We start from the raw sequence: 26,014 nt of genomic DNA, 5'->3' as shown, positions 1-26,014 counted from the left end.
CAACATTTGGAAAGGACCCTGTCTAGGTTAGTTGTGAGGATAATTAAATGATAGGAAAGTTCTGGTAAAATTTAAGTTGTTATTAAGTTGTTATTGAACAGTATGGGACAAAAGTAACACTGGTCCATACGAATACAGTACTAAAAGTTTCAACCTGTTTGTATCGATGCCGCGGTTGGCAGGCGGCGAGATGGCGAGACACAGAGCACACATACAACCCCAGCTATGGCTCTTGACGTACCGGCACTTTATTTCTTCATAGCGTCGCAATACTTTTCCGTTTAGTGCCTATGGAATTTTGCCATGCTGTATGGGCGTTGGAACGGCATACCCGAGGCTCAATGAAACCACGTCTTCCAGGAGAGCCTCCTCGATCCAGAACGTGTTGTTCAGACCAATGCCCAACTCCAACTACTACTGCTGAGCCCGTTGTGCCGTGCAGCGCCCGTGCGCATTTTCCCGCGCTCGCCTGCCATCCACCTTTTACCGCTCCCTTACAGACAGGGTATTCACCCGAGGTTTTGCATTCTACATATCCTAACACATTGCCTACGTATGGACCAGACGCACATTTACAATTTTAAACATCTTACAACAGTCTCAACATTTGTTACATTTCAATTCCATTACAATATTGATTGACATTTGACATAAACATTAATATTCACATTGAAATTTGTTTACAGTTTTCTTAACACAATGACATGAAACAAAAAAGAAATGAAATCAGAACATCGATTACACTAATTTATCGAAAAATCAGATGGGAAAAAATTTACTTATATGTACAATACTACAGCGTTCTTGTTGTTACAGTCTGTCCGGGACATCTCCAGACACGTCTTCGCTGGGCATCGGGGCTAAGTTCGAGGTGGGATCACTAATCAATCCAGTCAGTGGGATTCCTCGCCGAAGCCATGTTTGCACAGGATCTGGAAATTGGTGGGATACCAACCTGACAGTCGCCAGCAATGTGGCCCAAAGACCAGGAGTAATGATCTGGGGTATCACTTCTTTTCATAGCAGGACCTTTTTGGTTATCTGCGGCAGCCTTACTGCACAGTAGTACGTCGATGATATTCTACGCCCCATTTACTTGCATTCATGGCAAGCCAACCTGAGCTTACATTTCAGCAAGATAATGCCCATCTGCACACGGTGAAGGTTTCTATTGCTTATCTTCGTGCTTGCCAAATCCTCCCTTGGCCAGTAAGGTCATCGGATCTCGCCCCAGTTGAGAAGTTTCTGAGCATTATGATTGGGGCCTTCCAAACGTCTCGGGATTTTGAGGATCTAATGCGCCAGTTTGATATAATTTGGCACGATATTCATCAGGAGGACATCCAACAACTCTGTGTATCAACGTCAAGCCGAATAACTACATACTTAAGCGTCCGAACTGGACCAACGCGTTTCTGACTTGCTTAATTTGTGAAGCCCTTTCTCTTGAATAAATCATCCTATTATTCTGAAATTGTAATCATCTATTTGTCTATAAATTTACATGGTGTCTACCGATTTCCGTTACATTTGGTTAACTCCTTTGTGGTGCGTTGCTCTTTTTTTATCTTAAAGTGCAAAAGGGTCGCTGTGGTAGGGTTTTCGCCAGAACAATGCAATAATGATAAAAATATTTTCCTTCAGCTTCAAAGCCAGGATATCAGTAAAACAATTGTACAGTGTGCAAAGAGGTACAAGAACTTTTCAGGCAGATAGGGAATCTCTGCTCTATTATGTGTTGCTTAGTGAAGTACCAAATATCAAATGCAAATAAAGAAAGAAAAAGTAACTTTCACAGTCGCACTTCCGTTTGAATACAAAACAGTGGACGTGAACTAGAACACAAATCTGTTTCCAGAGGGCCAGAGGAGGCGGCAGTCGTTGGTCGCTGCTACTCGGCGGGCGCTTATTAATTAGGCGGCCGTGATTTAGCGTGCGGCCGACGCGGCGGCAGCTGCAGGCTTCTTGCTCGCCGCCCCGGGGGCCGCAGCAGCCCTGCAAGGCGGCCACACCGCCCCCACTACACCCCCCCCCCCCCCCCCCGCTCTGCCTAATGGCGTCTTCTTGCGCCAGAACCGGACCCTCCCCACTGCCTCGCCCTGATCCATTAACATTATGCCAAGCCACCCGGCTGCGGCCGTCACGTCCTGGACACCCTCGAGTGTTCCGCAAAGCAAACAGTTCACAACAGGAGTGGCGACGCGGGTGTAGCGTTCCTACCCTCGTGTGCTCTACGGAGACCAGCTCTGATGCTGCGAAAAGACAGGTACACAGTTTACTTTATTTACACTGTTGTCCTAACTGTGAGCAGTGGCGGCATTTTACCACTGCGCTATAACGTAGAGACCTAAATGGCTTTGATTTACAAGGATACCAGTCAGAACTGAATTGAATATAATAGATTTACACATATAAATTGAGCTGTTTCAATACATTTAAATTTTATGATTAACATTTTCACATATCAAGGAATAATATAAAATGGAAAAAAAGTTGGTGAGATAGGGAATCGAACCTGAATCTAAAATTTGCCTGTCAGTGAAATAGATCACTTGCCCAGAACACCATTATGATAACATTTTCTCAAAAATCTCCCATATTATGCTCTTGCACAACACGCTACACAAAATTTCAAAGAAAATTCTGATCTGGTAGTGTGAGAAACGTAACACTTATAGTGCCAAAAGGTATGACATTACATCAGAGCCTGCACAGTCGGAAACAGACAGCTGCGACCCATCTCTGAGCTGATCGTGCTGATCGTATCACGGCTGACTACTCGACATTGGTCTCTACTTATCGCGAAGAGAACGTTACAAAACGTCATCCATTTTATTTGTTTCAAGCATTCGAAGAGAAATGGCGTAGTTGTAATATGGTTTCCGGGTCGCATTCGAAGGAAAATCGATTAATGTTAGTGTGATTTCCAGCTCGTATTGGAAGGGAAATGGCATAATTTTACTGCAATATTAACAGTGTGCTTTAGCACGTTAGGAGATGATAACCAGCTGCCACTGACTACCAGAGCAAAATGGAATGAAACAAGCCTGAATATTAATTCCTCCACTCCATGCAGTCTTAAGCACTGCTTCGATTACGTACTTCCACTTGATTATCACCTTGCGACAACTAAGAGCAAAAAGTTTTCAATACAAATCAAAAAGTGTTCACACGTCCAACTAAACGCACTACAACCCTTTTCTCATGGATGTTCCTCATTTCGTTACACCGTCACAGCGCTAGTAAGCATTATGCATTATTACTTCGGGGGGTAATTGGCTATAAATGCCAGGAAATATGGCAGAGTGCAGCACGCTGTTTTACATATTTGGGCCTGTATAATGAAACCGTAAGTTTTCCAATGTGGATTTCTGTTCAAAATAACACCGAAACAGCGGAGTCTTCTAACGGAGATTTACAAAAGTCATGTACTACTGGAAGAACTGAGAATCATTTGCGGCACGAACAGCGTGAGAGGAATAGAATCGAGAGGGGCTCAGGGCGCGAGGCAGAAAGACTGACTGCAAGAGAGAGAGAGAGAGAGAGACAGAGAGAGAGAGAGAGAATAAGAGGGAATACTGTACAGTTTTTCCCAATCCGCGCGGAAAAGTTTGCCTCTGCAGTTGACTGAAAAGTTCGAAACCTTTCTTCTGGGCCAATGTGTGTGAATTAGAAAACTGCACAGTTGTGTCACTTGCTTCAGTATGGAATATGTATCACGAAATAAGCTGTTTTTTTTTAGGATGTGTCGGCTATTAGTTTTCATAGTCAAACAGCGAAACATTTTTTTTTTACTGTTTTTATATTTTAGTAACTTGGGTGCCAATATGAAGGACGGTCAGAAACAGTCTTAAAAGCTTGTAAGGTTGTTGCAGGGTAGGATATGCTGAGAAATAATTGTTAAAAAGAAATTATAAGCGTTGCACCGTTTCTGATTTAATTACCATTAAAGTTAGCTAGCTAATCAGGCCTTTTCGCACGCAAATTAAAGCGACCTGCCAGATACAATTACTGTCGGCTATTGTCATAGCATAGATGAGAGCGCGCGAACCTGCTCAGTCTTTGGCTCGGGTTCGATCCTTACCACCGTCCATCGCTTTTTGTATCGCTCTCTTGTTCGGTTTTAGGAAATCAAACGAAACACACGTTTGGCGATACTGTCTCTGGTTGGCCAGTTTACGCGTGCAATAGCCTGATTGCCTGACTTCAATGTCGATTAAGTCAGAAGCAGCGCAAGGTATCGAATTTTTTTCTTAAAGATTATTTTTCATCGCAACCTACTTTGCAACGCCCTTACAAGCTTCTCACACCTTTTCTGATAACCCTGTATTCAACATAGATGCTGTGTGTTAGTGAATCTCCATCCTGAGGGTCTTTTTCTTTCTTTCTTTTTTGTTTTCACCAGGCGAAATGTGGCTGCTGTTTCGTTCCATTTCATTGTTTTTCTAAAGTTGTCATACATCAAAAACTCCCGAAGATGTGCACACGAGTCATTCTTTGGTATGTCTTGCGCGGCTATCTTTGCGCTGACACGCTGCAGCGTGACAGTAATGTCACAAGGTTATATTTGTAGTGGCAGACAATCACGGCTTTGCCGCCAAAAGTTTGCAATAGACGGTGTGTTTTGTGGCATTCGTGGTGAAACTCCTGAAATAACTAGATGTAGTTCCAGATGTAAATGGTGAAATCATACGACGCTCTTATGAGCAGGAAATGTATTGATACTTTGATTTTGTCATTATATTCCTGATGTTCCTTTCACTCAAGGTAAATTCATTTGATTGTTGTCGTCTCATGTTTACTGGAAGTCGACGATTTCCAAATGGTGTTTAGCCTCGCACCCATGTGAGCGAGGATATCCACTCCTTCTTTTAAATCAGATTAAGAGAAGCCGACCAGTTGCAAAGGATAAAGTAATCTTTACCTAGGTTTCAATAGATATAAATCTATCTTCTTCAGAAGACGGCCTGGGGACAATGAACATCGTAATATATATTAAGGTATGAAACATGAGTCAAGAATGAAGTTTAACATATATTAGGAAAATATTGTATTACAAGATGTGAGAAAGATTCTCGGTACTTACAGTATTATAACAACATGAAGTGATATGTCCTTATCGTTTAGGCAAACATCTGCATAGTTACATTAATTATATAAAATATAGCCCTGAAAACAGGGTTTGTCAGACAAATAAAATAGGTGCATAGAAGTTGCAGAGCGCCTAAGCGACTGAGTAAAATCGGCCAGCGTAGTAGCACAGCGGCCAGGGCAGGTGGCGCTCATGTCGCGAACTATGTGCCGATAGGCGTACTGAAGTAACATTTGAAACATCAATATTAAATGCGTTCTTAAATAGAGTGATAATAAAAAAATGGCAAGCATTTAACTCCCGTTATGACATTGTGGGAGGTATAGGAACAATAACATAGATACATACATCAAAAAGACAGGTGGCGCTTCCGCCGTGAGTTACATGCAGTGGTCTATACAGCCAAAATATAAAAGTTATATTACCATATTAGTGAAGCCCATAGAACGTATATAAGTCAAAACAACCAGAACAATCAGTAATGGCTTTTAAGAAAATTACGAGGCCTGGTCTACAATCCAGTTACTACGTAATATAGAATAAGAGAAAATTACATGAGGGCCGCTGTAGTGGCAGCCATACATCGTGAGAAGAACACGTTATATAAACGGTAGTAAACTGAAAGATTTGAAGGATACGGATCCTGTACACCTCCCATAAACTCGATCCTCCTCACCCGCTCGTCTCCCCAATCCTCTCCCATCCCCGCCCGCTGCCGCGCCTGTATTCCCACGTCCCGCCCAGTCTCCATCTCTCCACCCTCCTTACTCTCTCCCAAGGTGGCTTCCGCCAGCTCCCCCTCCCTGATGATGTCCTCCTCCCCTCCATCTACCCCTCCTATCAACTTTGACCCTGCCCCACCACCCACTTCCGGTGTCCTTTCCTTTAGGCACCCTCCCTCCCTCCCTTCTCTTCCCCTCCCTCCCCTTCTCTTTCCTTTTCCCCCATCCCCTCCCTCCGCCACTCTTCCCCCCCGGGCTTCCTCTCCCCCTTCCTCCCTCCCCCCTTTCTCCCCTGCCCGTGGCTTCTCTGCTCTCCCCTCTCCCTCTCCCACTCCCCTTCCTCCTCCTCCTCCTCTCTTGGCAGGTCCCCGGACTCGCACACGCATAGTGAACATTCGCGCGCCGGAGATCATCACCATCAGTGTCTAGTGTGTGTGCTTCGTTTTGTGTTTTGTGCAGTTACAACTCAACTGTTCATACGTGCCGTCGCAGTTCTCCGTATCAACAAGTGTTAGTGTTTTTATCGTCCAACGTGAACGGCTTCTTGTTTTTTGTTTTTTTGTACCTACTTTCTTTGCCCGCCGTTTTTTGTATTTTCTGTGTCACCTCTCTCATATTATTGTACCCCATAAGGCTGAAGAGCGGCGTATTAAGCTGCTGCCAGCCCACCTTGTATTAGGTGCTGAAAATTACAATAAAGGAAAAAAAAAAAGAAAGATTTGAAAGTGCATTATAGCTTCCTGAGGAAATAGACTACTGAGGTTACTAGCATTAATGTTATATATTAAACAGTACGGGTTTAAAGCCTTCGAAAAATTGTTTACAGGCAAGGTTCAACTGATCATTCAGTATATTGCCGTCTTTGAGCTCTAGATGTTTAAAAATAAATAGCTCTTCCCACAGATCTAGTCTCCGTCCTTTGACCTGTCTATGTAGGATAACCGTGTCTTCTAACTGTTTAGGCGTATGGCCGGTTATCAAGAGGAGTTCAGCATAGGTAGAGTTGCGAATATTCGTTCCTTTTTTACCTAAAAGATGTTCTTAATATATATTACGATGTTCATTGTCCCCAGGCCGTCTTCTGAAGAAGATAGATTTATATCTATTGAAACCTAGGTAAAGATTACTTTATCCTTTGCAACTGGTCGGCTGTTCTTAGTCTGATTTACGTGGAACCGTTGCTGTAGCGCAGCTATGTTTAAAGTACTGAAATTCTTGCCTGCCGAAATATCAAAAGCTGCATCCAGGTATATGGACATCAAATTAAAAATTGTGAAAGCAGGTATGGCTATTGACTTTAATCACCAGTGCCTAGAGAAAGACATTATCCCTGATTATGTGAAGGCGTACGTAAATTTTAAACAGTGTAACAGAGTGCCTTCTATTAAAAAGAAGCTAGTGCATTTAGTCATTTCCGAGAGCACAGTAAATTTGTACAAGAAAAAAGATGTCCTTAATAGTGAAGCCTACTGTATACACCTATTTTTAACTAAAGCCTTTAAAGATCTTTGTAATTTTCGAATTGACCACCTGTGGAATAGTATTAATGAATGGCTCTCTAATCGTAAAGAAATAATCAAGGCCAGACATGAAAGAAAGCTTTTAAAGTTTAGTAATAGGACCACAAGTAAAAGTGATAATACAGCAGACAACAGTGTTAAGCACCTATTTTACGATACAGTACTAAATAAAACCAATATTTCTTTTACGCAGGCCGAAAATGACTTCTTGTGTAAAGGCCTTAAATATAACTTGCCTGCTAAACTCGATAAATATCCAGTTATTTGTAATCTCATTGTAGATCTAAAAATCGGTTTAGAATCTCTGAAATTAGAGAAAACGGAGCAAGTCAAATGTGCCTACGAATGTAACAACATAATAGAAAAAGAAATTAAATTATCTCCTAATAAGCAATCGGGTGAATATAGTATAATAAAAAGCATTAATCATAAACTTAGAGAGCACGACGCCTTAGTCACTAAGAGTGACAAAGGGAACACCGTGGTCGTGGCTTATAAAAATGAATATATAGAGAAGACTGTAAAGTTTTTTGAGAAAAACGACATCACTGAGGTTACTGTAGATCCTACTACTGAACTGCAAAATGAAATCCGGCGTACTTTAACGAATTCCGTCAGCTTGTTCAATAAGTTCCAAAAGAAAGGGCTTATAAATATGAACCCTAAACCACCAGTGCTCAGAAGTCAGTTTAAACTGCATAAACAAAATCACCCGATCCGCCCTATAGTGAATGGTATAGGCAGTCCACATCACACACTTGCTAGGCGCCTCCATTTTAAAATTAAAGATGCTTTCACATTTGAAAATAATTTTTCTGTAAAAAACAGTAAGGAATTAACAATATTCAATCTATAAGTTGTACACCTGACACTAGACTGGTGTCCTTTGACATCGTCAGCCTTTACACAAATGTTCCGGTTGATGAAACCATAGACCTTGTAAAAGAGAATCTTCTTAAACATAAAAAATTAAGTGAAACTTAGATTGCCGAACTCATTGGTTTGCTTAAAGTCATTTTAAAATACAATTACTTCACATTTAACGGGAAAATGTATGTACAGCCAGATGGTCTAGCAATGGGTAGCCCCCTCGCCGGTATTCTAGCAGAGGTTTTCATTAACGCCCTGGAAACAACGTTCTTCAATTCAAGTTCAGAATTACGCCACAAAATCCGCTATTATGCACGGTATGTTGATGACATTTTCATTGCTTTTGATGGCACTGATCATGAGTTAGAGCATCTCTTTAACACTTTCAACGGTTTACATGAAAAAATTTCCTTCACAAAAGAACTTCAAAATGATAAACGTGAACTTAATTTTCTCGATTTAACAATTTCTATAGAAGATAATTCCTTCCATTTTAATATCTTCCGCAAGGAAACATATTCAGATAATGTCATTCCTGCTGACTCAACCCATCCAAAAGCTCATAAATTGGCATTTTTTCATTCCGCCATTCACCGAATGGTAACCACTCCTTTATCACCTGCTGATCAAAAAAAGGAATTGAATGTCATCAAAGCGATTGCGGTTAATAATGGGTATAACCAGAATATGATCGATTACCTGCTCAATAAGAAAATCTCCCAAAAATGTTCGACTTTGAGAAATATTCTCCCCACGGATACCACAGAAACTAATAAATTTATTTCCATCCCTTTCCTGGGTAACTTATCGTATAGGATTAAACGTCTTCTAAATAAATAAAAAAATATAACTGTAACGTCTCCTTTTCTACAGATAACAGTTTAAAAAGAAATCTTGTACAGTCAGTAGAGATTGCCAGCGATTGGTTTTCTAATTCAGGTATTTACAAGCTAACCTGTAATAACTGCCCCTCTTATTATATTGGTCAAACCGGCAGAGCTGTGCAAACAGGATATAAAGAACATCTTTTAGGTAAAAAAGGAACGAATATTCGCAACTCTACCTTTGCTGAACACCTCTTGATAACCGGCCATACGGCTAAACAGTTAGAAGACACGGTTATCCTACATAGACAGGTCAAAGGACGGAGACTAGATCTGTGGGAAGAGCTATTTATTTTTAAACATCTAGAGCTCAAAGACGGCAATATACTGAATGATCAGTTGAACCTTGCCTGTAAACAATTTTTCGAAGGCTTTAAACCCGTACTGTTTAATATATAACATTAATGCTAGTAACCTCAGTAGTCTATTTCCTCAGGAAGCTATAATGCACTTTCAAATCTTTCAGTTTACTACCGTTTATATAATGTGTTCTTCTCACGATGTATGGCTGCCACTACAGCGGCCCTCATGTAATTTTCTCTTATTCTATATTACGTAGTAACTGGATTGTAGACCAGGCCTCGTAATTTTCTTAAAAGCCATTACTGATTGTTCTGGTTGTTTTGACTTATATACGTTCTATGGGCTTCACTAATATGGTAATATAACTTTTATATTTTGGCTATATAGACCACTGCATGTAACTCACGGCAGAAGCGCCACCTGTCTTTTTGATGTATGTATCTATGTTATTGTTCCTATACCTCCCACAATGTCATAACGGGAGTTAAATGCTTGCCATTTTTTTATTATCACTCTATTTAAGAACGCATTTAATATTGATGTTTCAAATGTTACTTCAGTACGCCTATCGGCACATAGTTCGCGACATGAGCGCCACCTGCCCTGGCCGCTGTGCTACTACGCTGGCCGATTTTACTCAGTCGCTTAGGCGCTCTGCAACTTCTATGTACCTATTTTATTTGTCTGACAAACCCTGTTTTCAGGGCTATATTTTATATAATTAATGTAACTATGCAGATGTTTGCCTAAACGATAAGGACATATCACTTCATGTTGTTATAATACTGTAAGTACCAAGAATCTTTCTCACATCTTGTAATACAATATTTTCCTAGTATATGTTAAACTTCATTCTTGACTCATGTTTCATACCTTAATATATATTACGATGTTCATTGTCCCCAGGCCGTCTACTGTAAGTACCAAGAATCTTTCTCACATCTTGTAATACAATATTTTCCTAGTATATGTTAAACTTCATTCTTGACTCATGTTTCATACCTTAATATATATTACGATGTTCATTGTCCCCAGGCCGTCTTCTGAAGAAGATAGATTTATATCTATTGAAACCTAGGTAAAGATTACTTTATCCTTTGCAACTGGTCGGCTGCTCTTAGTCTGATTTACGTGGAACCGTTGCTGTAGCGCAGCTATGTTTAAAGTACTGCCACTCCTTCTTTCATCAGTTGTTCCTGTATAAAGCGTACGTACTCTCTGTCAGCTGGAAGCAAGTCAGTTCATTACTTAGGAAGCTTTATGTAGTTCATTATCTTCGAGCGAAGCGAAATGATTTTTATTTGATAGCTGCGTTTCTTTGTGGAAATGAAGATTAATTGTATCAAGGGGGTACAGTTATTTCCTCATACTATCAAATTCCACGTGACTGTGTTAAACGCTTCATAGGACGAACAATACGCCTTGTAAAAGAACGTTGCTTTGAATACCAGCGATACAGTGGCCTACTACAGCCCAATAAATCTGCACTGGCTGAATATAGTATATCCTCTGGCCATTCCTACTGGCCACAGCATCGTCCTAATGGGATTCAGAGGTCAAAAAAGCTGTGGAAACCCAACCGAGACGAGAGTTCCCAGCTAGATAATTCGTGGACTTCCCTCATTTCACGTCTGCGCTCACGAAGGAAATATTGTTCAAGATCTTCACTGCCTGACACTTCAATATAAGCCATACATAATAAACAATAGAATACTTCGTAAGCACTGTGCATTCTTCGACTGTGCCTTTCCCTTGTTTTACTCCTAGAGGCGTAAAGTCTTGTCTGTGCCCGACGCTCTTACTACCAACAGTGTTACGTTTGACACGTGCATGTTTACTCCACAGTGTATAGTACTTCAAAAATTTTGCAAACAGTGATCGAATAAGGTGAGGTAGTTTGATGAAAAAGGTGTTCAGTACTGTGGTTCTTCGCTTTGAGAAAAACGGTTACCAAGAATCAAAGTCACATGCATAGCAAATGGGTTTCACAATGTAGTGAAGTGCCTTCAAATGGTTCAAATGGCTCTGAGCACTATGGGACTTAACAAAAATGGTTCAAATGGCTCTGAGCACTATTGGACTTACCATCTGAGGTCATCAGTCCCCTAGAACTTAGAACTAGTTAAACCTAACTAACGCAAGGACATCACACACATCCATGCCCGAGGCAGGATTCGAACCAGCGACCGTTGCGGTCGCGCCGTTCCAGACTGAAGCGCCTAGAACCGCTCGGCCACGAAGTGCCTTCAAACGACAAGTAATAACCTTACAATATTCTTCAACCCTCGAAGATTCTTGTTCAGTATTAATAAACCGCTTTAGCTACATTTAATCCTTTATTTTTGATCACTACCGGTTTTGTGGCGTTAAACACCACATCTTCATGTGAACATGTAACTAAAACATTAGACCTGAAAATCTCAAACCTTTGTACCCAACATTCGTTGTCCGTCAGAACAGTACACCGCTAAAAGGCGGTATATCATGGCATAAAACAGTTGATTCCATGATATACCGCCTTTTAGAGGTGTTTTGTTCTGACGAACACCGAATGTTGGGTACAAAGTTCCGAGGTTTTTGGGCTCTAATGTTTTATTTATATGTTCGCCTGAAGGTGTGGCATTTAATGACATGAAACCGATAGTGATATAGAAATAAAGGTCTAAATACAGCTGAAGCTGTTTATTTATACCGGAGATGAATACTCAAAGCTGTGCTTGCCCTACCTTCAAGGTTGTCTGCTTCCAGGATTCACTTTACACAGGTATTGTTGCACTACTATAGTTGTCTTCCAGCAGAAACTACATCTAGAGAAATTCTAAAAGTTCCGCCAACAATGTCCGCTAGTGTGATTTATTTTACAACAGTATGTGCAACGCGACTTAGATTTCGACGACTATAATCGATGAGCCATTATTGCTGCTTGCAACGCAGCGGTCGGTCTGCCATGAGTCTTGTCCGGAGGCACCGACAGCAGCTGGCAGGAACAAGTGTCTGCATGGTTTGTTCTCAAGAAGCGTGTCTGTCCAGCATGGTAGCCACACCCGTCTGGATGCGTCAGCAATTCTCCGCATTTATCAGCCCCGAAACTAATGACAGCAGGTACAGTAGCAGGCACGCACGCACGCACACGCGTGCACTGGCTGGTGTAGAATGTTAGGAGTGCGGCGGCGACTAATTCGTTTTTAAGCACGCAGCCTCCTTAGCCGACCGGTGCGCAGTATTTCATGGCTGCCTCGCGGGACCGGGCCGTGGCCCTCGAAGCGTAATTTGTCTTCCACAAACAGACGGCTGGCTCAAAACTTTAATTAAGCGTGCCTGCTGCCGTTTAGGCCAAGATATTACCGCTAGCAGCAAATGGCCAACTGGGGAGTTGAAACCTACGTGTTTGTTAAGTAAATCTGTGCGAGCGAAAAATTTTATTCGCTTTCACAGAAATGCGTATGAGTAATTATAACGTTATTACAACTTCGTGATGTTACTGAAGGTTAAAACTGTGAATAAAGACCGTCTCAGGCTTCATGTCGTGTTTTTTCAGGGAAAGGCATTCTGCAGTCAAGTAACAATAGAAATCTCTCTTTGATACTGGCGTAAATATGGAACGAATTTGCAACAATAACTAAAGAACGTTTATTTAATCAAACAGTGGGAAGTCCAGGTTGAAATATCTACAACATTATGTAATGAACAGAATTCTACTCATCGTAAATGAATTATGTTGGCGACTTTAAGCAGTGTGTTTTATTTGAGATAACTTCGTATTTTTTCTGACTATAAAAATAATTACAAACTTCAGAATAACGTTCAAGAAGGTTCAAGAATATTATGGGAAGGATAGATTGCTACTCACCATTAAGGTGACACGCTGAGCTTTAGACAGGCACAACGAAAAGACTATTACACATCGAGCTTTAGTCCAAAGCCTTCTTCAGGAAAGAAACCATAGACATCCGCACAAGCAGTCACACCTCACGCACACATCAGCGCTACATCCGGTTGCCGTTTCCTGAAGTGCTCCGGTTTGTGATGCCATCTATGGAACAAAACGGAACTTTGTTGGAGCCTCTTAAAACAAGATAAGCTTTCACCAGTTTTCTTATAATTCTATCTGTGTGATTTAACTGAGGTAAGTGTACTTTTATCAATTCGTAGAATACATGCGATTACAACTTGGTTACATGTAGGAAATCAATGTGATTGTTCGATGTGTAATCTGAACTGAAATATTTCAAATAATTTGCACGGTATTTAATGACTGCAGATTGGCTTTATAGACTTCTTCCAGAGCGGATTTTTCTCCTACACCCCCGCCCCTCCTCCCGAGACCCTGCACCCCATCCTTTCCTCATTACCTCCCACGTCCCTCCCTCCCTCCCTCCCTCCCTACCTGGCCCTCTTGAGCGCGCCCTTCGCCCATGTCCCACTTCTCTTGCCCTCCTTCTCTTCTCCCTCATCTCCTTGCGCCTGGCAGATCCTTTGTTTTGATCATTGTCAGTGTGCCACGTCAGTGTTGAGATTAGTGCTGCTTCTCCTGTGCATCCAGAGGTGTGATTTTAATTGTGTGCTGGCCTTGTCCTTAGTGTTACCGTCAGTGTTTTTTATGTGCTACGCCATCAGTCGATACTTTTATGCTCCGCTCATACTGCGCCTTGTGTTCTTTTAATTGTCCCAGTGCGAGATTTTTTGTGTGCGCTACTTTTTTACGGTTTTTATCTCCATTTTACAGTCGCCCCTTTTTTGTCTATTGTCTTCCATGATGTTCCACCTTTTTTATATCTATGTTCACCATGTTTTCTCCTTTGTTATTTTTAAATGTCTTCTATTGTTTGTTCTATGTCCTTCGGCTGAAGAGCAGCGCATATGCTGCTGCCAGCCCGCCCCGATGGGGAATTGAAATACAATAAAGGAAAAAAAAAGGCGTTATGGCAGTCAAGCGTTGCCTACACGGTCGGAATTCCCCGAGGTAATAATGGTTTTGACTTTACTCTCATGTAGACACTGAATAACCGTAAAAGAATTTCGAATGAAACCACATGTAGATAAGAACTGCTGTAAGATGTTACTAATGCTTGTAGAGATATGAATTCTTTAAGAACAGTGGCAAAAGAAAAAGGAATTCCTTTCGGTAAGTAAGGCAATGGAGGAGGCCCTTAGAATGGGTCACATATCGGTGTTCAGTGTTTAGTAGAGGAAAGGAATTGGAGAACATAGCAAAAAGTTAGAAAACACGTTTTATGACGTAGGTCCTCTGGATCTTAGAAGAACTGCATATAAATTTTGAGAAAGGAAGAAAATAATTACCAGTTTCAACATGGTGGGGCGTATGACTGATGGAACACGAATTAGTCTGTGCTGACTGTGGAAAGGATGGTGAAATAAGGAACAGATGTACAATCAGTGGTACAAGGGAACATTCGGATTGTTCAGGATGGTATGACCCATAAGTGTGATTTTTGTGTAAACAAAACTGCAAATTAAGTATGAAACATTCATTTATCCACTTTTTGGGCAGGAATCAATTTCTGTAAGGAAGCCAGAATCGGTTAGTGTGCGTCAGATTCGAGGCTTCATTAAGGAAGAAGTGTCCACTTTCTATGATCCTCTGGCTGAAAGAACCAGGAAGTCAAATGAAATTCAAAATACAATATCTTCCAACTGGAGAAAGTCATTTGCAGAAACATTGCCAACTTCAAGTCCAAGGCGTGCCCCAAAGAATAGATAAGGACAGAAACTGCAGTAGTCTCACAAAATTAAATGAGTCCCCCGTCAATAATTTGAAGAAAAACTACAAAGAAGTCGATAAAAGTAAAAAAAGGAGAAGTCTTTGCAGAAGTGGAAACCATTTCTTTAGAAGAATACTGTAGGTCTGTGAAGGGATCTAGCTGCAGCATTTCATTTGATGATGCTACATCGAAGAGTGACATTCGAACATGTGCAAATGATATTAGTTTGGTGCAGAGGTTAGTAGCGTTTTCGTTTTGCATGTTGGCATTCTGACTGCTATGGGTTTATTTATCGACAGTCATTTTTTATTTGTGGTTCACTGTTGCTATTTGAGTGTATGTTTTGTCATTTTATCATTTGGAGATAGAGAGTGAAGCCTTGGACGCTAGAAAATGGAGTTCCAAGGGGAGATACCGCAACATTTCCGACATATTCTTCTATCTGAGTTCAGTAGAGCGGTGACAGCAGCGGAAGCAGCCAGAAGTATTCACGCTGTGTTTGGGATAATGATACTGGACAGAGAAGGGCAAGAAAGTGGATTTCTATATTTAAGGAGGATTGTTTTGATATTAGTGATTCTTTATATCCAGGAAGACAAAAAGTCTTTGATGAAGATCGTTTAAATGCATTAATTTAGAACGACCCATGTCAGTGTACTCGAGAAGTAGCAAATGTGATGAACTGTGATCTTTCCATCATCATGTAACATTTGCATGAAGTGGGGAGATTAAAAAATCGGGTGCGTGGCACTGTATGTTCTAAGCCAAAATCATAAGAAGTTAGGAGAAGGCCATATGTGGAGCTCTGTTTGCTCGTCGTCAGTTGGCTCATGAACAATACTGATCTTTAAACTGACCATTCATATCTTGTATCGTTACTGGCGACGAGAAATGGTGTCTTTATATTAATATAAGAAAAAGAAAGAGATGGTGGAGTCCAAATACAGCAGTAACTCTCCATAAAAAGACCAGTGCGTATCTACAAAACCTAATGCTATGCATTACAGAGGGGTCGAGCATGTGTGCATGAAGTAAGGATAGGAGTTCGGCACCTGTGAAGCTTCTCTGACGCTAGTAAAACATTGTCAAAGTTGAATTATTTGTTAACCATGTTTACAGTCATCTTGTTCTCTGATACTGGTTCTTATGAAATGGGTGGGGTTTCTTTCAACATCTCTTATAGGCTAGCGAGTATACGTGTCACATTCCTCTTGCTTTTCTGCCCCTGCTATTTTCTGCTGAACTCATCCTCTCTCTCAGTGCACTGTCATAACATGCTGAGGCCTGACCCACTTGTGAAGTACAGCTTATTTTCTTGTTCGGTCTCTGCCTCTGGCGTGACTGCACTTTGCTCGTAGCAAGGTGAATGAGTTTTAACAAAATGTTCTAATTTTCAATCCCTTACTATTCTGTGCCGTAACAGCATCTGGTTGGAATAGTTGTGCTGGCAAAGGTATAGCAAAGTGTTGGCAAAGATATAGCAAGAAGATCAATAGTAGGTGCTGGATCAAGCGCCTATCAGGAGAGAGGCCAAAGACAGACTCGCAAGCAATATGCCGCCAACGCTCTCTTGGCTGCAAGTATTTTGACTGCCACTGTGGATCGGAGGGCTCCGTCTCAGTCACTAGCTCAGTCACTAGCTCAGTCACTGGTGCTCTAACTCGCACTCCAAGCTGGCATCTGTCGGTACATTGTGATCAGATTAGCATACATAATGGGACTTGTACTTCACCCTTAGCTATGCTAAAGTTTGCAATAGCTAGAATACCGATACTGTCTGCAAGAGGACTATAATGGAAGAGCTTGTATCACAACCCATGGGCATTCTTAAAGATAAGTAGCTTCCTGTTTACGTAAATGAAGAGCCATGTTAATAGATGTGTGCAGCTGTGTTTTAGAAAGAGGATGCCGGTCACCAGACAACACCTTCTCCCTCGCTTCCCATGTGACAAGACCCTAAAATAGTGACGGTGTGGTGTATTATAAATTGCATCTCTGAGGTTTAACCATCACTGCTGACATATATTGTCAACAACTGAGATGTCTTACAGATGCAATCCAAGGACAACGACCAGGAAGACTAGGTGAAGTGATACAACTCCACAGTAACGCCAGCCCGTATTCTGTTAGACTGGCAAAAAACGCTATCTACGAGTCGGGTTGGGAAGTCATTCTGCACCTACCTGATTCACCTAATCTTGCGCCTTCAGATTTTCAATTTTTGCCGCCCTCTGTCGAACAACCTGTAAGGAACGTCCCTTACAGGTGAAAATGTGCTCCGAACATGCCTAGATGAGTTCCTCGATCCAAAATCAAGCGATTTCAACGGTGATGGAATGAAAAAGTTACACCAACATTAACAGACGGATGTAAGTGGTGAAGGAGATCTCTGTTATGTGTATATCTTGTGTTTATTTATGGAAAAACACTGCGAATTTATGCACCAACCCAATAATTTGGGCGACGACACTGAAATTGGCCGGGACAATGTTTATTTTGTGCAGGCTATGGGAAGGATGGCGTAATGTGTTGTAAGTCTTCAATTTACGATCCACAGACACTTTCGGATTCTTCAGGATTGGATGAGCCAGACTACTGTAAGTGTGTTTCTTGTGTGAACACAACTGCAAACTAAATGGAAAACATTTACGTACGAAATTTCGCCAAGCTACTATTTTGTGCACTTCATGTTCCTCATATGCCATAATATACAGTTTAAATGAGGTTTTGCATGCACTTGTCTTGATTTGAGACTTGGTCTCAAAATGTTCAAATGTGTGTGAAATCTTATGAGACTTAACTGCTAAGGTCATCAGTCCCTAAGCTTACACACTACTTAACCTAAAAACAAACACACACACCCATGCCCGAGGGAGGACTCGAACCTCCGCCGGGATCAGCCGCACAGTCCATGACTGCAGCGCCTAGACCGCTCGGCTAATCCCGCGCGGCAGACTGGGTATCCTTCATTATAATGTTTCATTTGTGTTCTTCCTAGTTTGTGACCATCTAACCTTTTTCCTTAAACGTAAGGTATCTCTGATCGTTATTACCCCCATCTGTAGGTATTACTTGTCGTAGCAGTATTTTCATTTGATTGACCTCTTACCCAAGAATTGATACATAATAGCACAAAGCAACGTTCTCCCTAAATTTATATATTTCCGTTAGTATAAACATGTTATTTAATAAATAAGCATCCAAGTTTTTGATACTCTAATTTTACCTCCTTAAGTGACTGCCATTTCCTCATCTGCCGGCCGCGGTGGTCTCGCGGTTCTAGGCGTGCAGTCGGGAACCGTGCGACTGCTACGGTCGCAGGTTCGAATCCTGCCTCGGGCATGGATGTGTGTGATGTCCTTAGGTTAGTTAGGTTTAAGTAGCTCTAAGTTCTAGGGGACTGATGACCACAGCAGTTGAGTCCCATAGTGCTCAGAGCCATTTGAACCATTTGAACCTCATCTCCCCTACATGCTTTGACAGCTGATAGTGTTTGCGATTCTGAACAAGAAGCTTCCAATAACCATATGACGCCGTTTTCTTATCCGTATCCGAGATACAGTTGTTTGGAAACAACGGACGTCAGTCGCATATCCTTCTTCACCAGCACTCACACACGAATAAAAACAACTAACGCGACGTTAGGCTACGTAGTGTAACGATCAGTGAAGTGAAATGGAAAGAAGACAAGGATTTCTGCTCAGATGAGTGTAGGGTAATATCAACAGTAGAATTATGAATAGGAAGGTAGGGCACATGGTATGTTGCTGAGAACAGATCAATGATAGGGTTGTTCTTATTAGAATCGACAGGAAACCAACACCGATAACTACAGTTTGGGTATACATGCTGACGTCGCAAGCTGAAGATGAAAATATAGAAGAAGTGTATGAAGCTATTGAAAGAGTAATACAGTAAACAAGGGAAGATGAAAATCTAATAGTCATGGTGGACTGGAATGCAGTTGCAGGGGAAGGAGTAGAAGAAAGGCTTACAGGAGGATATGGGCTTGGGACGAGGAGTTACAGAGGAGAAAGACTAATTGAGTTCTGTAATAAATTTCAGCCAGTAATAGTGAATCACAAGAGGAGTACGTATACTTGGAAAAGGCCGGTGATACGAGAAGAGATTCCGAAGTCAGGTACTGGATTGCAAGTTGTATCAAGGAGCAGATATAGACTCCAGATTACACTGTAATAGTGATGAAAAGTAGGCTGAAGTTTAAGAGATAGTCAGGAAGAATCAATACACAAAGATGTGGGATACGGAAGTACTAAGGATTAGCAAGATACGCTTGAAGTTCTCTAAGGCTATAGATCGAGCAATAAGGAATAATTCAGTAGACACTACAGTTGGAGAAGAATGGACATCTCTAACAACGGCAACCACAGAAGCTGGAAAGAAAAACATAGGTAGAAGGAAGGTAACTGCGAAGAAACCACGGGTAACAGAAGAAAAACTCCAGTTGATCGATGAAAGGAGGAAGTACAAATATGTTCAGGGAACTTTAGGAATACAAAAAAAACAAGCCACTGAGGAATGAAATAAATAGCAAGTGCAGGGGGGCTAAGACGATATGGCTGTATGAAAAATGTGAAGAAACCGAAAAAGAAATGACTGTCGGAAGGAATGACTCAGCATATAGGAACGTCAGAACAACCTTCAGTGAAATGAAAAGCAAGGGTAGTAACATTAAGAGTGTTCAGGGAATCCACTGTTAAATGCAGAGGAGAGAGAGGATAGGTGGATGGAGTACACTGAAGGGCTCTATGAGTGGAAAGATTTGTCTGATGTGACAGAAGAAGAAACAGAAGTCGATATAGAAGAGATAGGAGATCCAGTATTAAATTTAGAATTCAAGAGAGCTTCGGAATACTTTAGATCAAAAGGCAGAAGGACAGATAACATCCCATGAGAATTTCTAAAATCACTGGAGGAAGTGGCAACAAAACGATTATTCACGTTGGTGAGTAGAATGTATGAGTCTGGCGACAGGCATCTGACTTTCCGAAAATATCTTCTACACCCCAAGACTGCAAGAGCTGACAAGAGCGGGAATTATCGCACAATCAGCTTCCCGTGCATCCAAGTTGCCGACAGGAATAATAATATACAGAAGAATGGAAAAGAAAATTGAGGATGTGTTACATGACGATCAGTTTGGCTTTAGGAAAGGTAAAGGCAGCAGACAGGCAATTCTGACGTTGCGGTTAAATAGAAGCAAGACTAAAGGAAAGTCAAGACACGTTCGTAGGATTTGTCGACCTGGAAAAAGAGTTCGAAAGTGTAAAATTGTGCAAGATGTTAGAAATTCTGAGAAAAATAGGGGTACGGTATAGTGAGAGACGGGTAATATATAATACGTACAAGAGCAAAGAAGGAATAATAAGAGTGGGCCATCAAGAACGAAATGCTCAAATTAAAAAGAGTGTAAGTCAAGGATGTTGTCTTGTGCCTCTTTGTTCAATCTATGCATCGAAGAATCAATGACTGATATAAAAGGAAGGTTCATTAGTGGAATTAAAATTCGGGGTGAAAGGATATCAATGACAATTTTCGGTGATGGTATTGCTATCCCTTGTGAAAGTGAAGAAGAATTTCATGCTCTGCTGAATGGAATCGTCTAACGAGTACAGAAAATGGATAGAGAGTAAATCGGAGAAAGACGAAATTAATGAGAAGTAGCAGAAATGAGAATAGCGAGAAACTTAATATCAAAATTGATGATCATGAAGTAAATGAAGTTAAGGAATTCTGTTACCTAGGCAGCAAAACAAACCATGTTGGACGGAGGAAGGAGGACATAAAAAGGAGACTAGCACTGGCAAAAAGGACATTTCTGCGCAAGAGATGTCTACTAATATCTGACATAGGGCTTAATTTGTGGAAGAAATTTGTATGGTAGTGAAACATGGACTGTGGGAAAACCGGAACAGAAGAAAATCTAAGCGTTTGAGATGTGGTGCTGCAAACGAATGTTGAGAATTAGACAGACTGGTAAGGTAAGGAATGAGAATGTTCTGCGCACAATCGGAGAGGAAAGGAATATATGGAAAACGCTGACAAGGAGAAGGGACAAGATGATAGGACATGTGTTAACACATCAGGGAATGACTTCCATAGTACTAGAGGGAGCTGTAGAGGACAAAAACCATAGAGGGAGATAGGGATATGAAAAAAATGTTCAAACGTGTTTGAAATCTTATGGGACTTAACTGCTAAGGTCGTCAGTCCCTGAGCTTACACACTACTTAACCCAAATTATCCTAAGGACAAACACACACACCCATGCCCGAGGGAGGACTACAACCTCCGCCGGGACCTGCCGCACAGTCTACGACTGCAGCGCTTAGACCGCTCGGCTAATCCCGCGCGGCCAGGGATGTGAATACATCCAGCAAATAAATGAGGACGAATTTCTCAAGTGCTACTCTGAGATGAAGAGGTTGCCACAGGGTAGGAATTCGTCGTAGGCCGCATCAAACGAGTCAGAAGACTGATGACTCAGAACATAAAGTATTATCTTTACTTATCATTTCAAAGCGCACTTCACTTGCGCACCGACTAGCGACGAGTCCGTGGTGTTATTCCGTGGCCACCGAGGTCAGTCGATTAACTCCGTTAGACTACTGTTTGTGGGGTTGTCTAAAGAGCGAAGTCTATACCGCAGAGTGGACACAAAAGGGGAACTTCTCGCTCTTATTTTACATGCGTGTGCTCACGTATAGCAGGATTCCATCCGGGACAAGCTCGCCTCCCCGAATAAGCTCCAATCAGAGACATAGCAGTTGTCTTAAAGAGCTGCAAAATGTATTGCATTTCACGATGGACTTATTGAATATCTCTTGTAATGAAACGTACACAATTAAACGAAACATTGGTCCACAATGTCTCATTTAGTGTTCCGAAAATTTGTCCCGTTCCCCATTGTTTTCATTAGTTTCATTGGAAGCTGGTGAAAAGAGGACATATGTTCATATGACATTTTATTATTCAGAATCACTATCACCCTACAAAGTACGTACCTTTCTTCTTGACTCAACGTTTATACACTGAGAAGCAGAAAAGTCATGGCCACTTGGTGCCATAGCGGGCACGACTGGAGGGAAGAAAAGTGTGTAAACGGAACAGAGGCGAGTAAGGAATCGTTTTAAGATGCGGGCCGCAAAATGTGGAGCTCCACAAACATATGCGACTTTGACGTAGGGCAGTCTGTTACGTCCCGACGCCTGGGGAGGCCATCTCGGAAGAGCGAAGCTAGTACTTTTGGCGTGCTACTGCCGTTTGGATCTATCAAAAGTAGTTGAAGAAAAGTGAAATCACATGTAGACTACAAGGTGTTTGTAGTTCATACCTCGTTACAGAGAGTGGAGGTTGGAGGGTTCTCCTCACTAGGAAGCAGGACAGAAGGCGATGTATGAAGATCTAACGACTCATAACATTGCTGCTACAGGCACAGTTGTTTCCTTGCTCACCATTCAGCAACAACTGTAGGACATAACGTTGCCCAATAGGTCACCCCTATGTTTCCCGTGTTGACCCAACGACATAGTCAATTACGATTGCTGTGGGCATGGGATCATGGAGATTGTCTGTGGATCAATGGTAACGTGTTATCTGGTCGGATGAACTAGTTTATTCTTCCCAGAAATAAATTTTCGCTCTGCAGCGGAGTGTGCGCTGACATGAGACTTCCAAGCAGATTAAAATTCTGTGCCTAATCGAGACTCGAACCCGGGACCCATGCTTTTGCGAACAAGTCTTTGCCGATTCTTTAAATAATCTCATTTCGTTCGCTGCATTTGTTCGGGGCGGACGTCCAATGACACCCATCTAAGTTCTTTGTTGATCCACTCACTCAGTTTTTTTATTGCAGTGGGCAGCTAACCCTCTGACCGAACACGCTTTTTTTGTGATCTCATTCTGTTCCTGTTTGTTCGTTCTATTTGTTCGGGGCGGACTTCCCATGATCCTTGTTCAATAATTCCAATAATTCGGTTTTTTTATTACAGAGGGCGGCTAACCCTCTGACCGAACACGCTGAGCTAACATGCCACGCCATACCAGCCCTTCGAATCCAATCCAAAGGTTTCGACGCGGTCTCGCTATAGGGATATTCTGCCACTGTCAGCACATGGACACAGAATTTAAACCGTCAAGACCAGCCCGTCACGGTGTCGTCACAACTGGGTCACCTAATGACGCACAGCCTGTGACAGTCGGCGCCGCATTTATGACACTGCCTCCGCTGGACCGCGAACCGACAGCTGCCTGAGTCTCCAACCCAAACACACTGACGGCGCCTCGCTGTCGCGCTGCCACTCTGCAGCCATCAGATGTCATCCGCCATCATGTTGCGGTAACTGGTAGAGAGATCTTAGTATAGTCCCTATAAACTCTACAGCGAGTGCTGTGACGTCACCTCCGCGTGCCCGTACACTCGACTCGTGAGTCTCCTCCAGAGCCCTCTCGTCCCCCGAGTCTCTTGTAGAATATTGTATTGTATTGTATTGAACTGGGGACCTAGAAACGACGGAGAGGCTTCTTAATTACTATACGTCACGGGATGTTTTAAGATTGTTGTCGCTGTTTGCGGCATATTTTCTGTGTTTTTCTGTTGCAGTTCTTCTCGGCATACATGATGTCATCCGCAGCTGTGTGAGCGGCTGTTAGTAAGCAAATAAGAAACCTGAACTTGTTATGTCAGCGTTATAGAACTGAGATTGCGGTAGTGTTTCGGATTCTGTTTTGGTGTGTACTTAGTTGTTAAGTTGTGTATCATGTATTCACCTTCGTTGGACGGCTTGCAGCTACTTTTATACACAGAAAAACATAACTTCTGCATTTAGTTCATTATACAAAACATTACTCCATTTTGCCGTTCGCGTGTGTCGCGAGAAATGTATCGCATGTCGCGTGAAGTCTATGAAAACTGTAGCGGGAGTTCTGACGACTTCTGTTCCTTATTTATGTCTCTGTGTGTGATGGGGCGTGTGTGTGAGTGTGTGTATGCATGTGTGGGAGGAGGGGGGGGGTCATCTGTCAGAGCGGTAAAGAGTGTGTTGTTGCAAAGCGTTGTGTTTTCATTTATTACGTTTTTCCTTCCACTGTAGCCTTTTGTATGTAATAATTTTCTTATATTTGTTGGTTGTCGGTATAAACTGTTGCTGTGTTTCAGGAAGTGTAGATCGCTTTCGATATAGTGGGTTATGGTTTTTGTTCTTTAGGTGTTCAGAGGAAGTGGAATGTGTGCTGTAACTCTTTAGATCTTTCATGTGTTCTGCGTACCTCATTCGGAAATTTCTGCTTGTTTGTCCTATGAACTGAGACTGACACGAGTTACAAGTGAGTTGGTGTATTCCAGCATCGCTGCATTTGTCTGAGATTCGCCTTTTTACCTTGTTGTTGAGCTTGTTTATGATGTCTGTTTTGTAGTCACTTTCAGCAGAAATTTGTTTGATTGTGTTTAATTCCTGTGTGTAGTTTTCCTGATTAAGAGGAGTTCTGTTTATCACGTGAGGCATGTGTGTGTAACTGGCATATTTATGCACTACCGGGTGGTTGGATGAGCTATGGATAACAGTGCTTGTGGATGTGCGTTTCCTATAGATGAAAAATTCATGTTGGTCGTTGTTTCTCGCAATTGTAAGATCAAAGAAATCTAGATTCCTTTTTTACGATTTCCATTGTGAACTGGATATGTCGGTGTACTGTGTTGATGTTCCTATGTCGCTCTTGTATCCTGTTTTATGTTTCATCTATGGGACAGATTATCTCGTCCACCTATCCAGTAAATTATTTTGTTCCCTTCTTGTTTTACAAAGTTGTCGAATATTGTGTTCTCTATATGATCCAAGAAAATGTTGGCTTAAGTTCCACTTATGGGGGACCGCATGGATAGACCCTCTTGTTGCAAACAGAAGTTGTTGAAATTGAAGTACTTTTGTTCTGTGATCAGCCAAGGAATGGGTGAGATTTCATTTATCTATATGTCTGGGAGTTACTTACATTTTAGCTGTAGTTCTATAATGTTCATAGATTCCTCTGTGGATATGTGTGCTTACTTGGATATAATGTCAAAAGACACCAGCTTTGCTGTTGTGGTAATGTTGGTGTTCTTTATTTCCTCTATTACGTCTCCTGTGTTTTTGAGGCTTCTGTTGTTTGTGTCTGCATATGTTTTCTGTAGAAATATGTGCATGTGTCTCCGTTGTACATAAGATGGGGCTTTTCCGAAGTCCACCACTCGCCTGACCGGGATAAGAGGTTTGTGGACCTTTGGAAGGCTAGTGGGCTAACGCTCTCTAACCAGGGAATGCGAAGTCCAATTTAAGGTTCAGGGTGTCAGCAACTACACTTAAACGGAATAAGCTAATGGACGATGCAGTAAACCACCTGGAGCCGATTTAATAAAAAATATTCGAATACAGACTTCAACGTTATTATTCATAGTGTTAACAACGTTTATAAAATTCACAAAATTTTATATACAGCACACAATAAAATAACTTCTATCCACACAATCTGCTCTACGTTGTACGCAGAGCTGCGGCCCTTTAATATTTACATAGTCGGTGAGCAAATAAGATTTCATCCGTGTGGCACTCACTACACCGAAATGTTATGACTAGTTTGAGGTTTTGTGCACACGTGTAAACAATGCACATTATAGCGCTTCCATTATCAGTGACAAATATACATTATTACCTCGCTTTTAAATGAGTCTTAGGCCTTGAAGACGTACTGACCATGTCAACAGAGGGCGCTGTGTTAGTGTTGAAAACGAAGTAGACGTGAAACGTATCAGAGTTTGTAAACACAATGTATAACAACGCACAGGTATGGACAGATGTTGCAGAGCCGACAACAGGGTAAACAGATGGTTATCAGTAGAGGAAGC

Source organism: Schistocerca serialis, chromosome 5 (assembly GCF_023864345.2).
Source record: "Schistocerca serialis cubense isolate TAMUIC-IGC-003099 chromosome 5, iqSchSeri2.2, whole genome shotgun sequence".
NCBI classification, from domain to species: Eukaryota; Metazoa; Arthropoda; class Insecta; order Orthoptera; family Acrididae; genus Schistocerca; species Schistocerca serialis.
Note: the sequence above shows the minus strand (reverse complement) of the source record.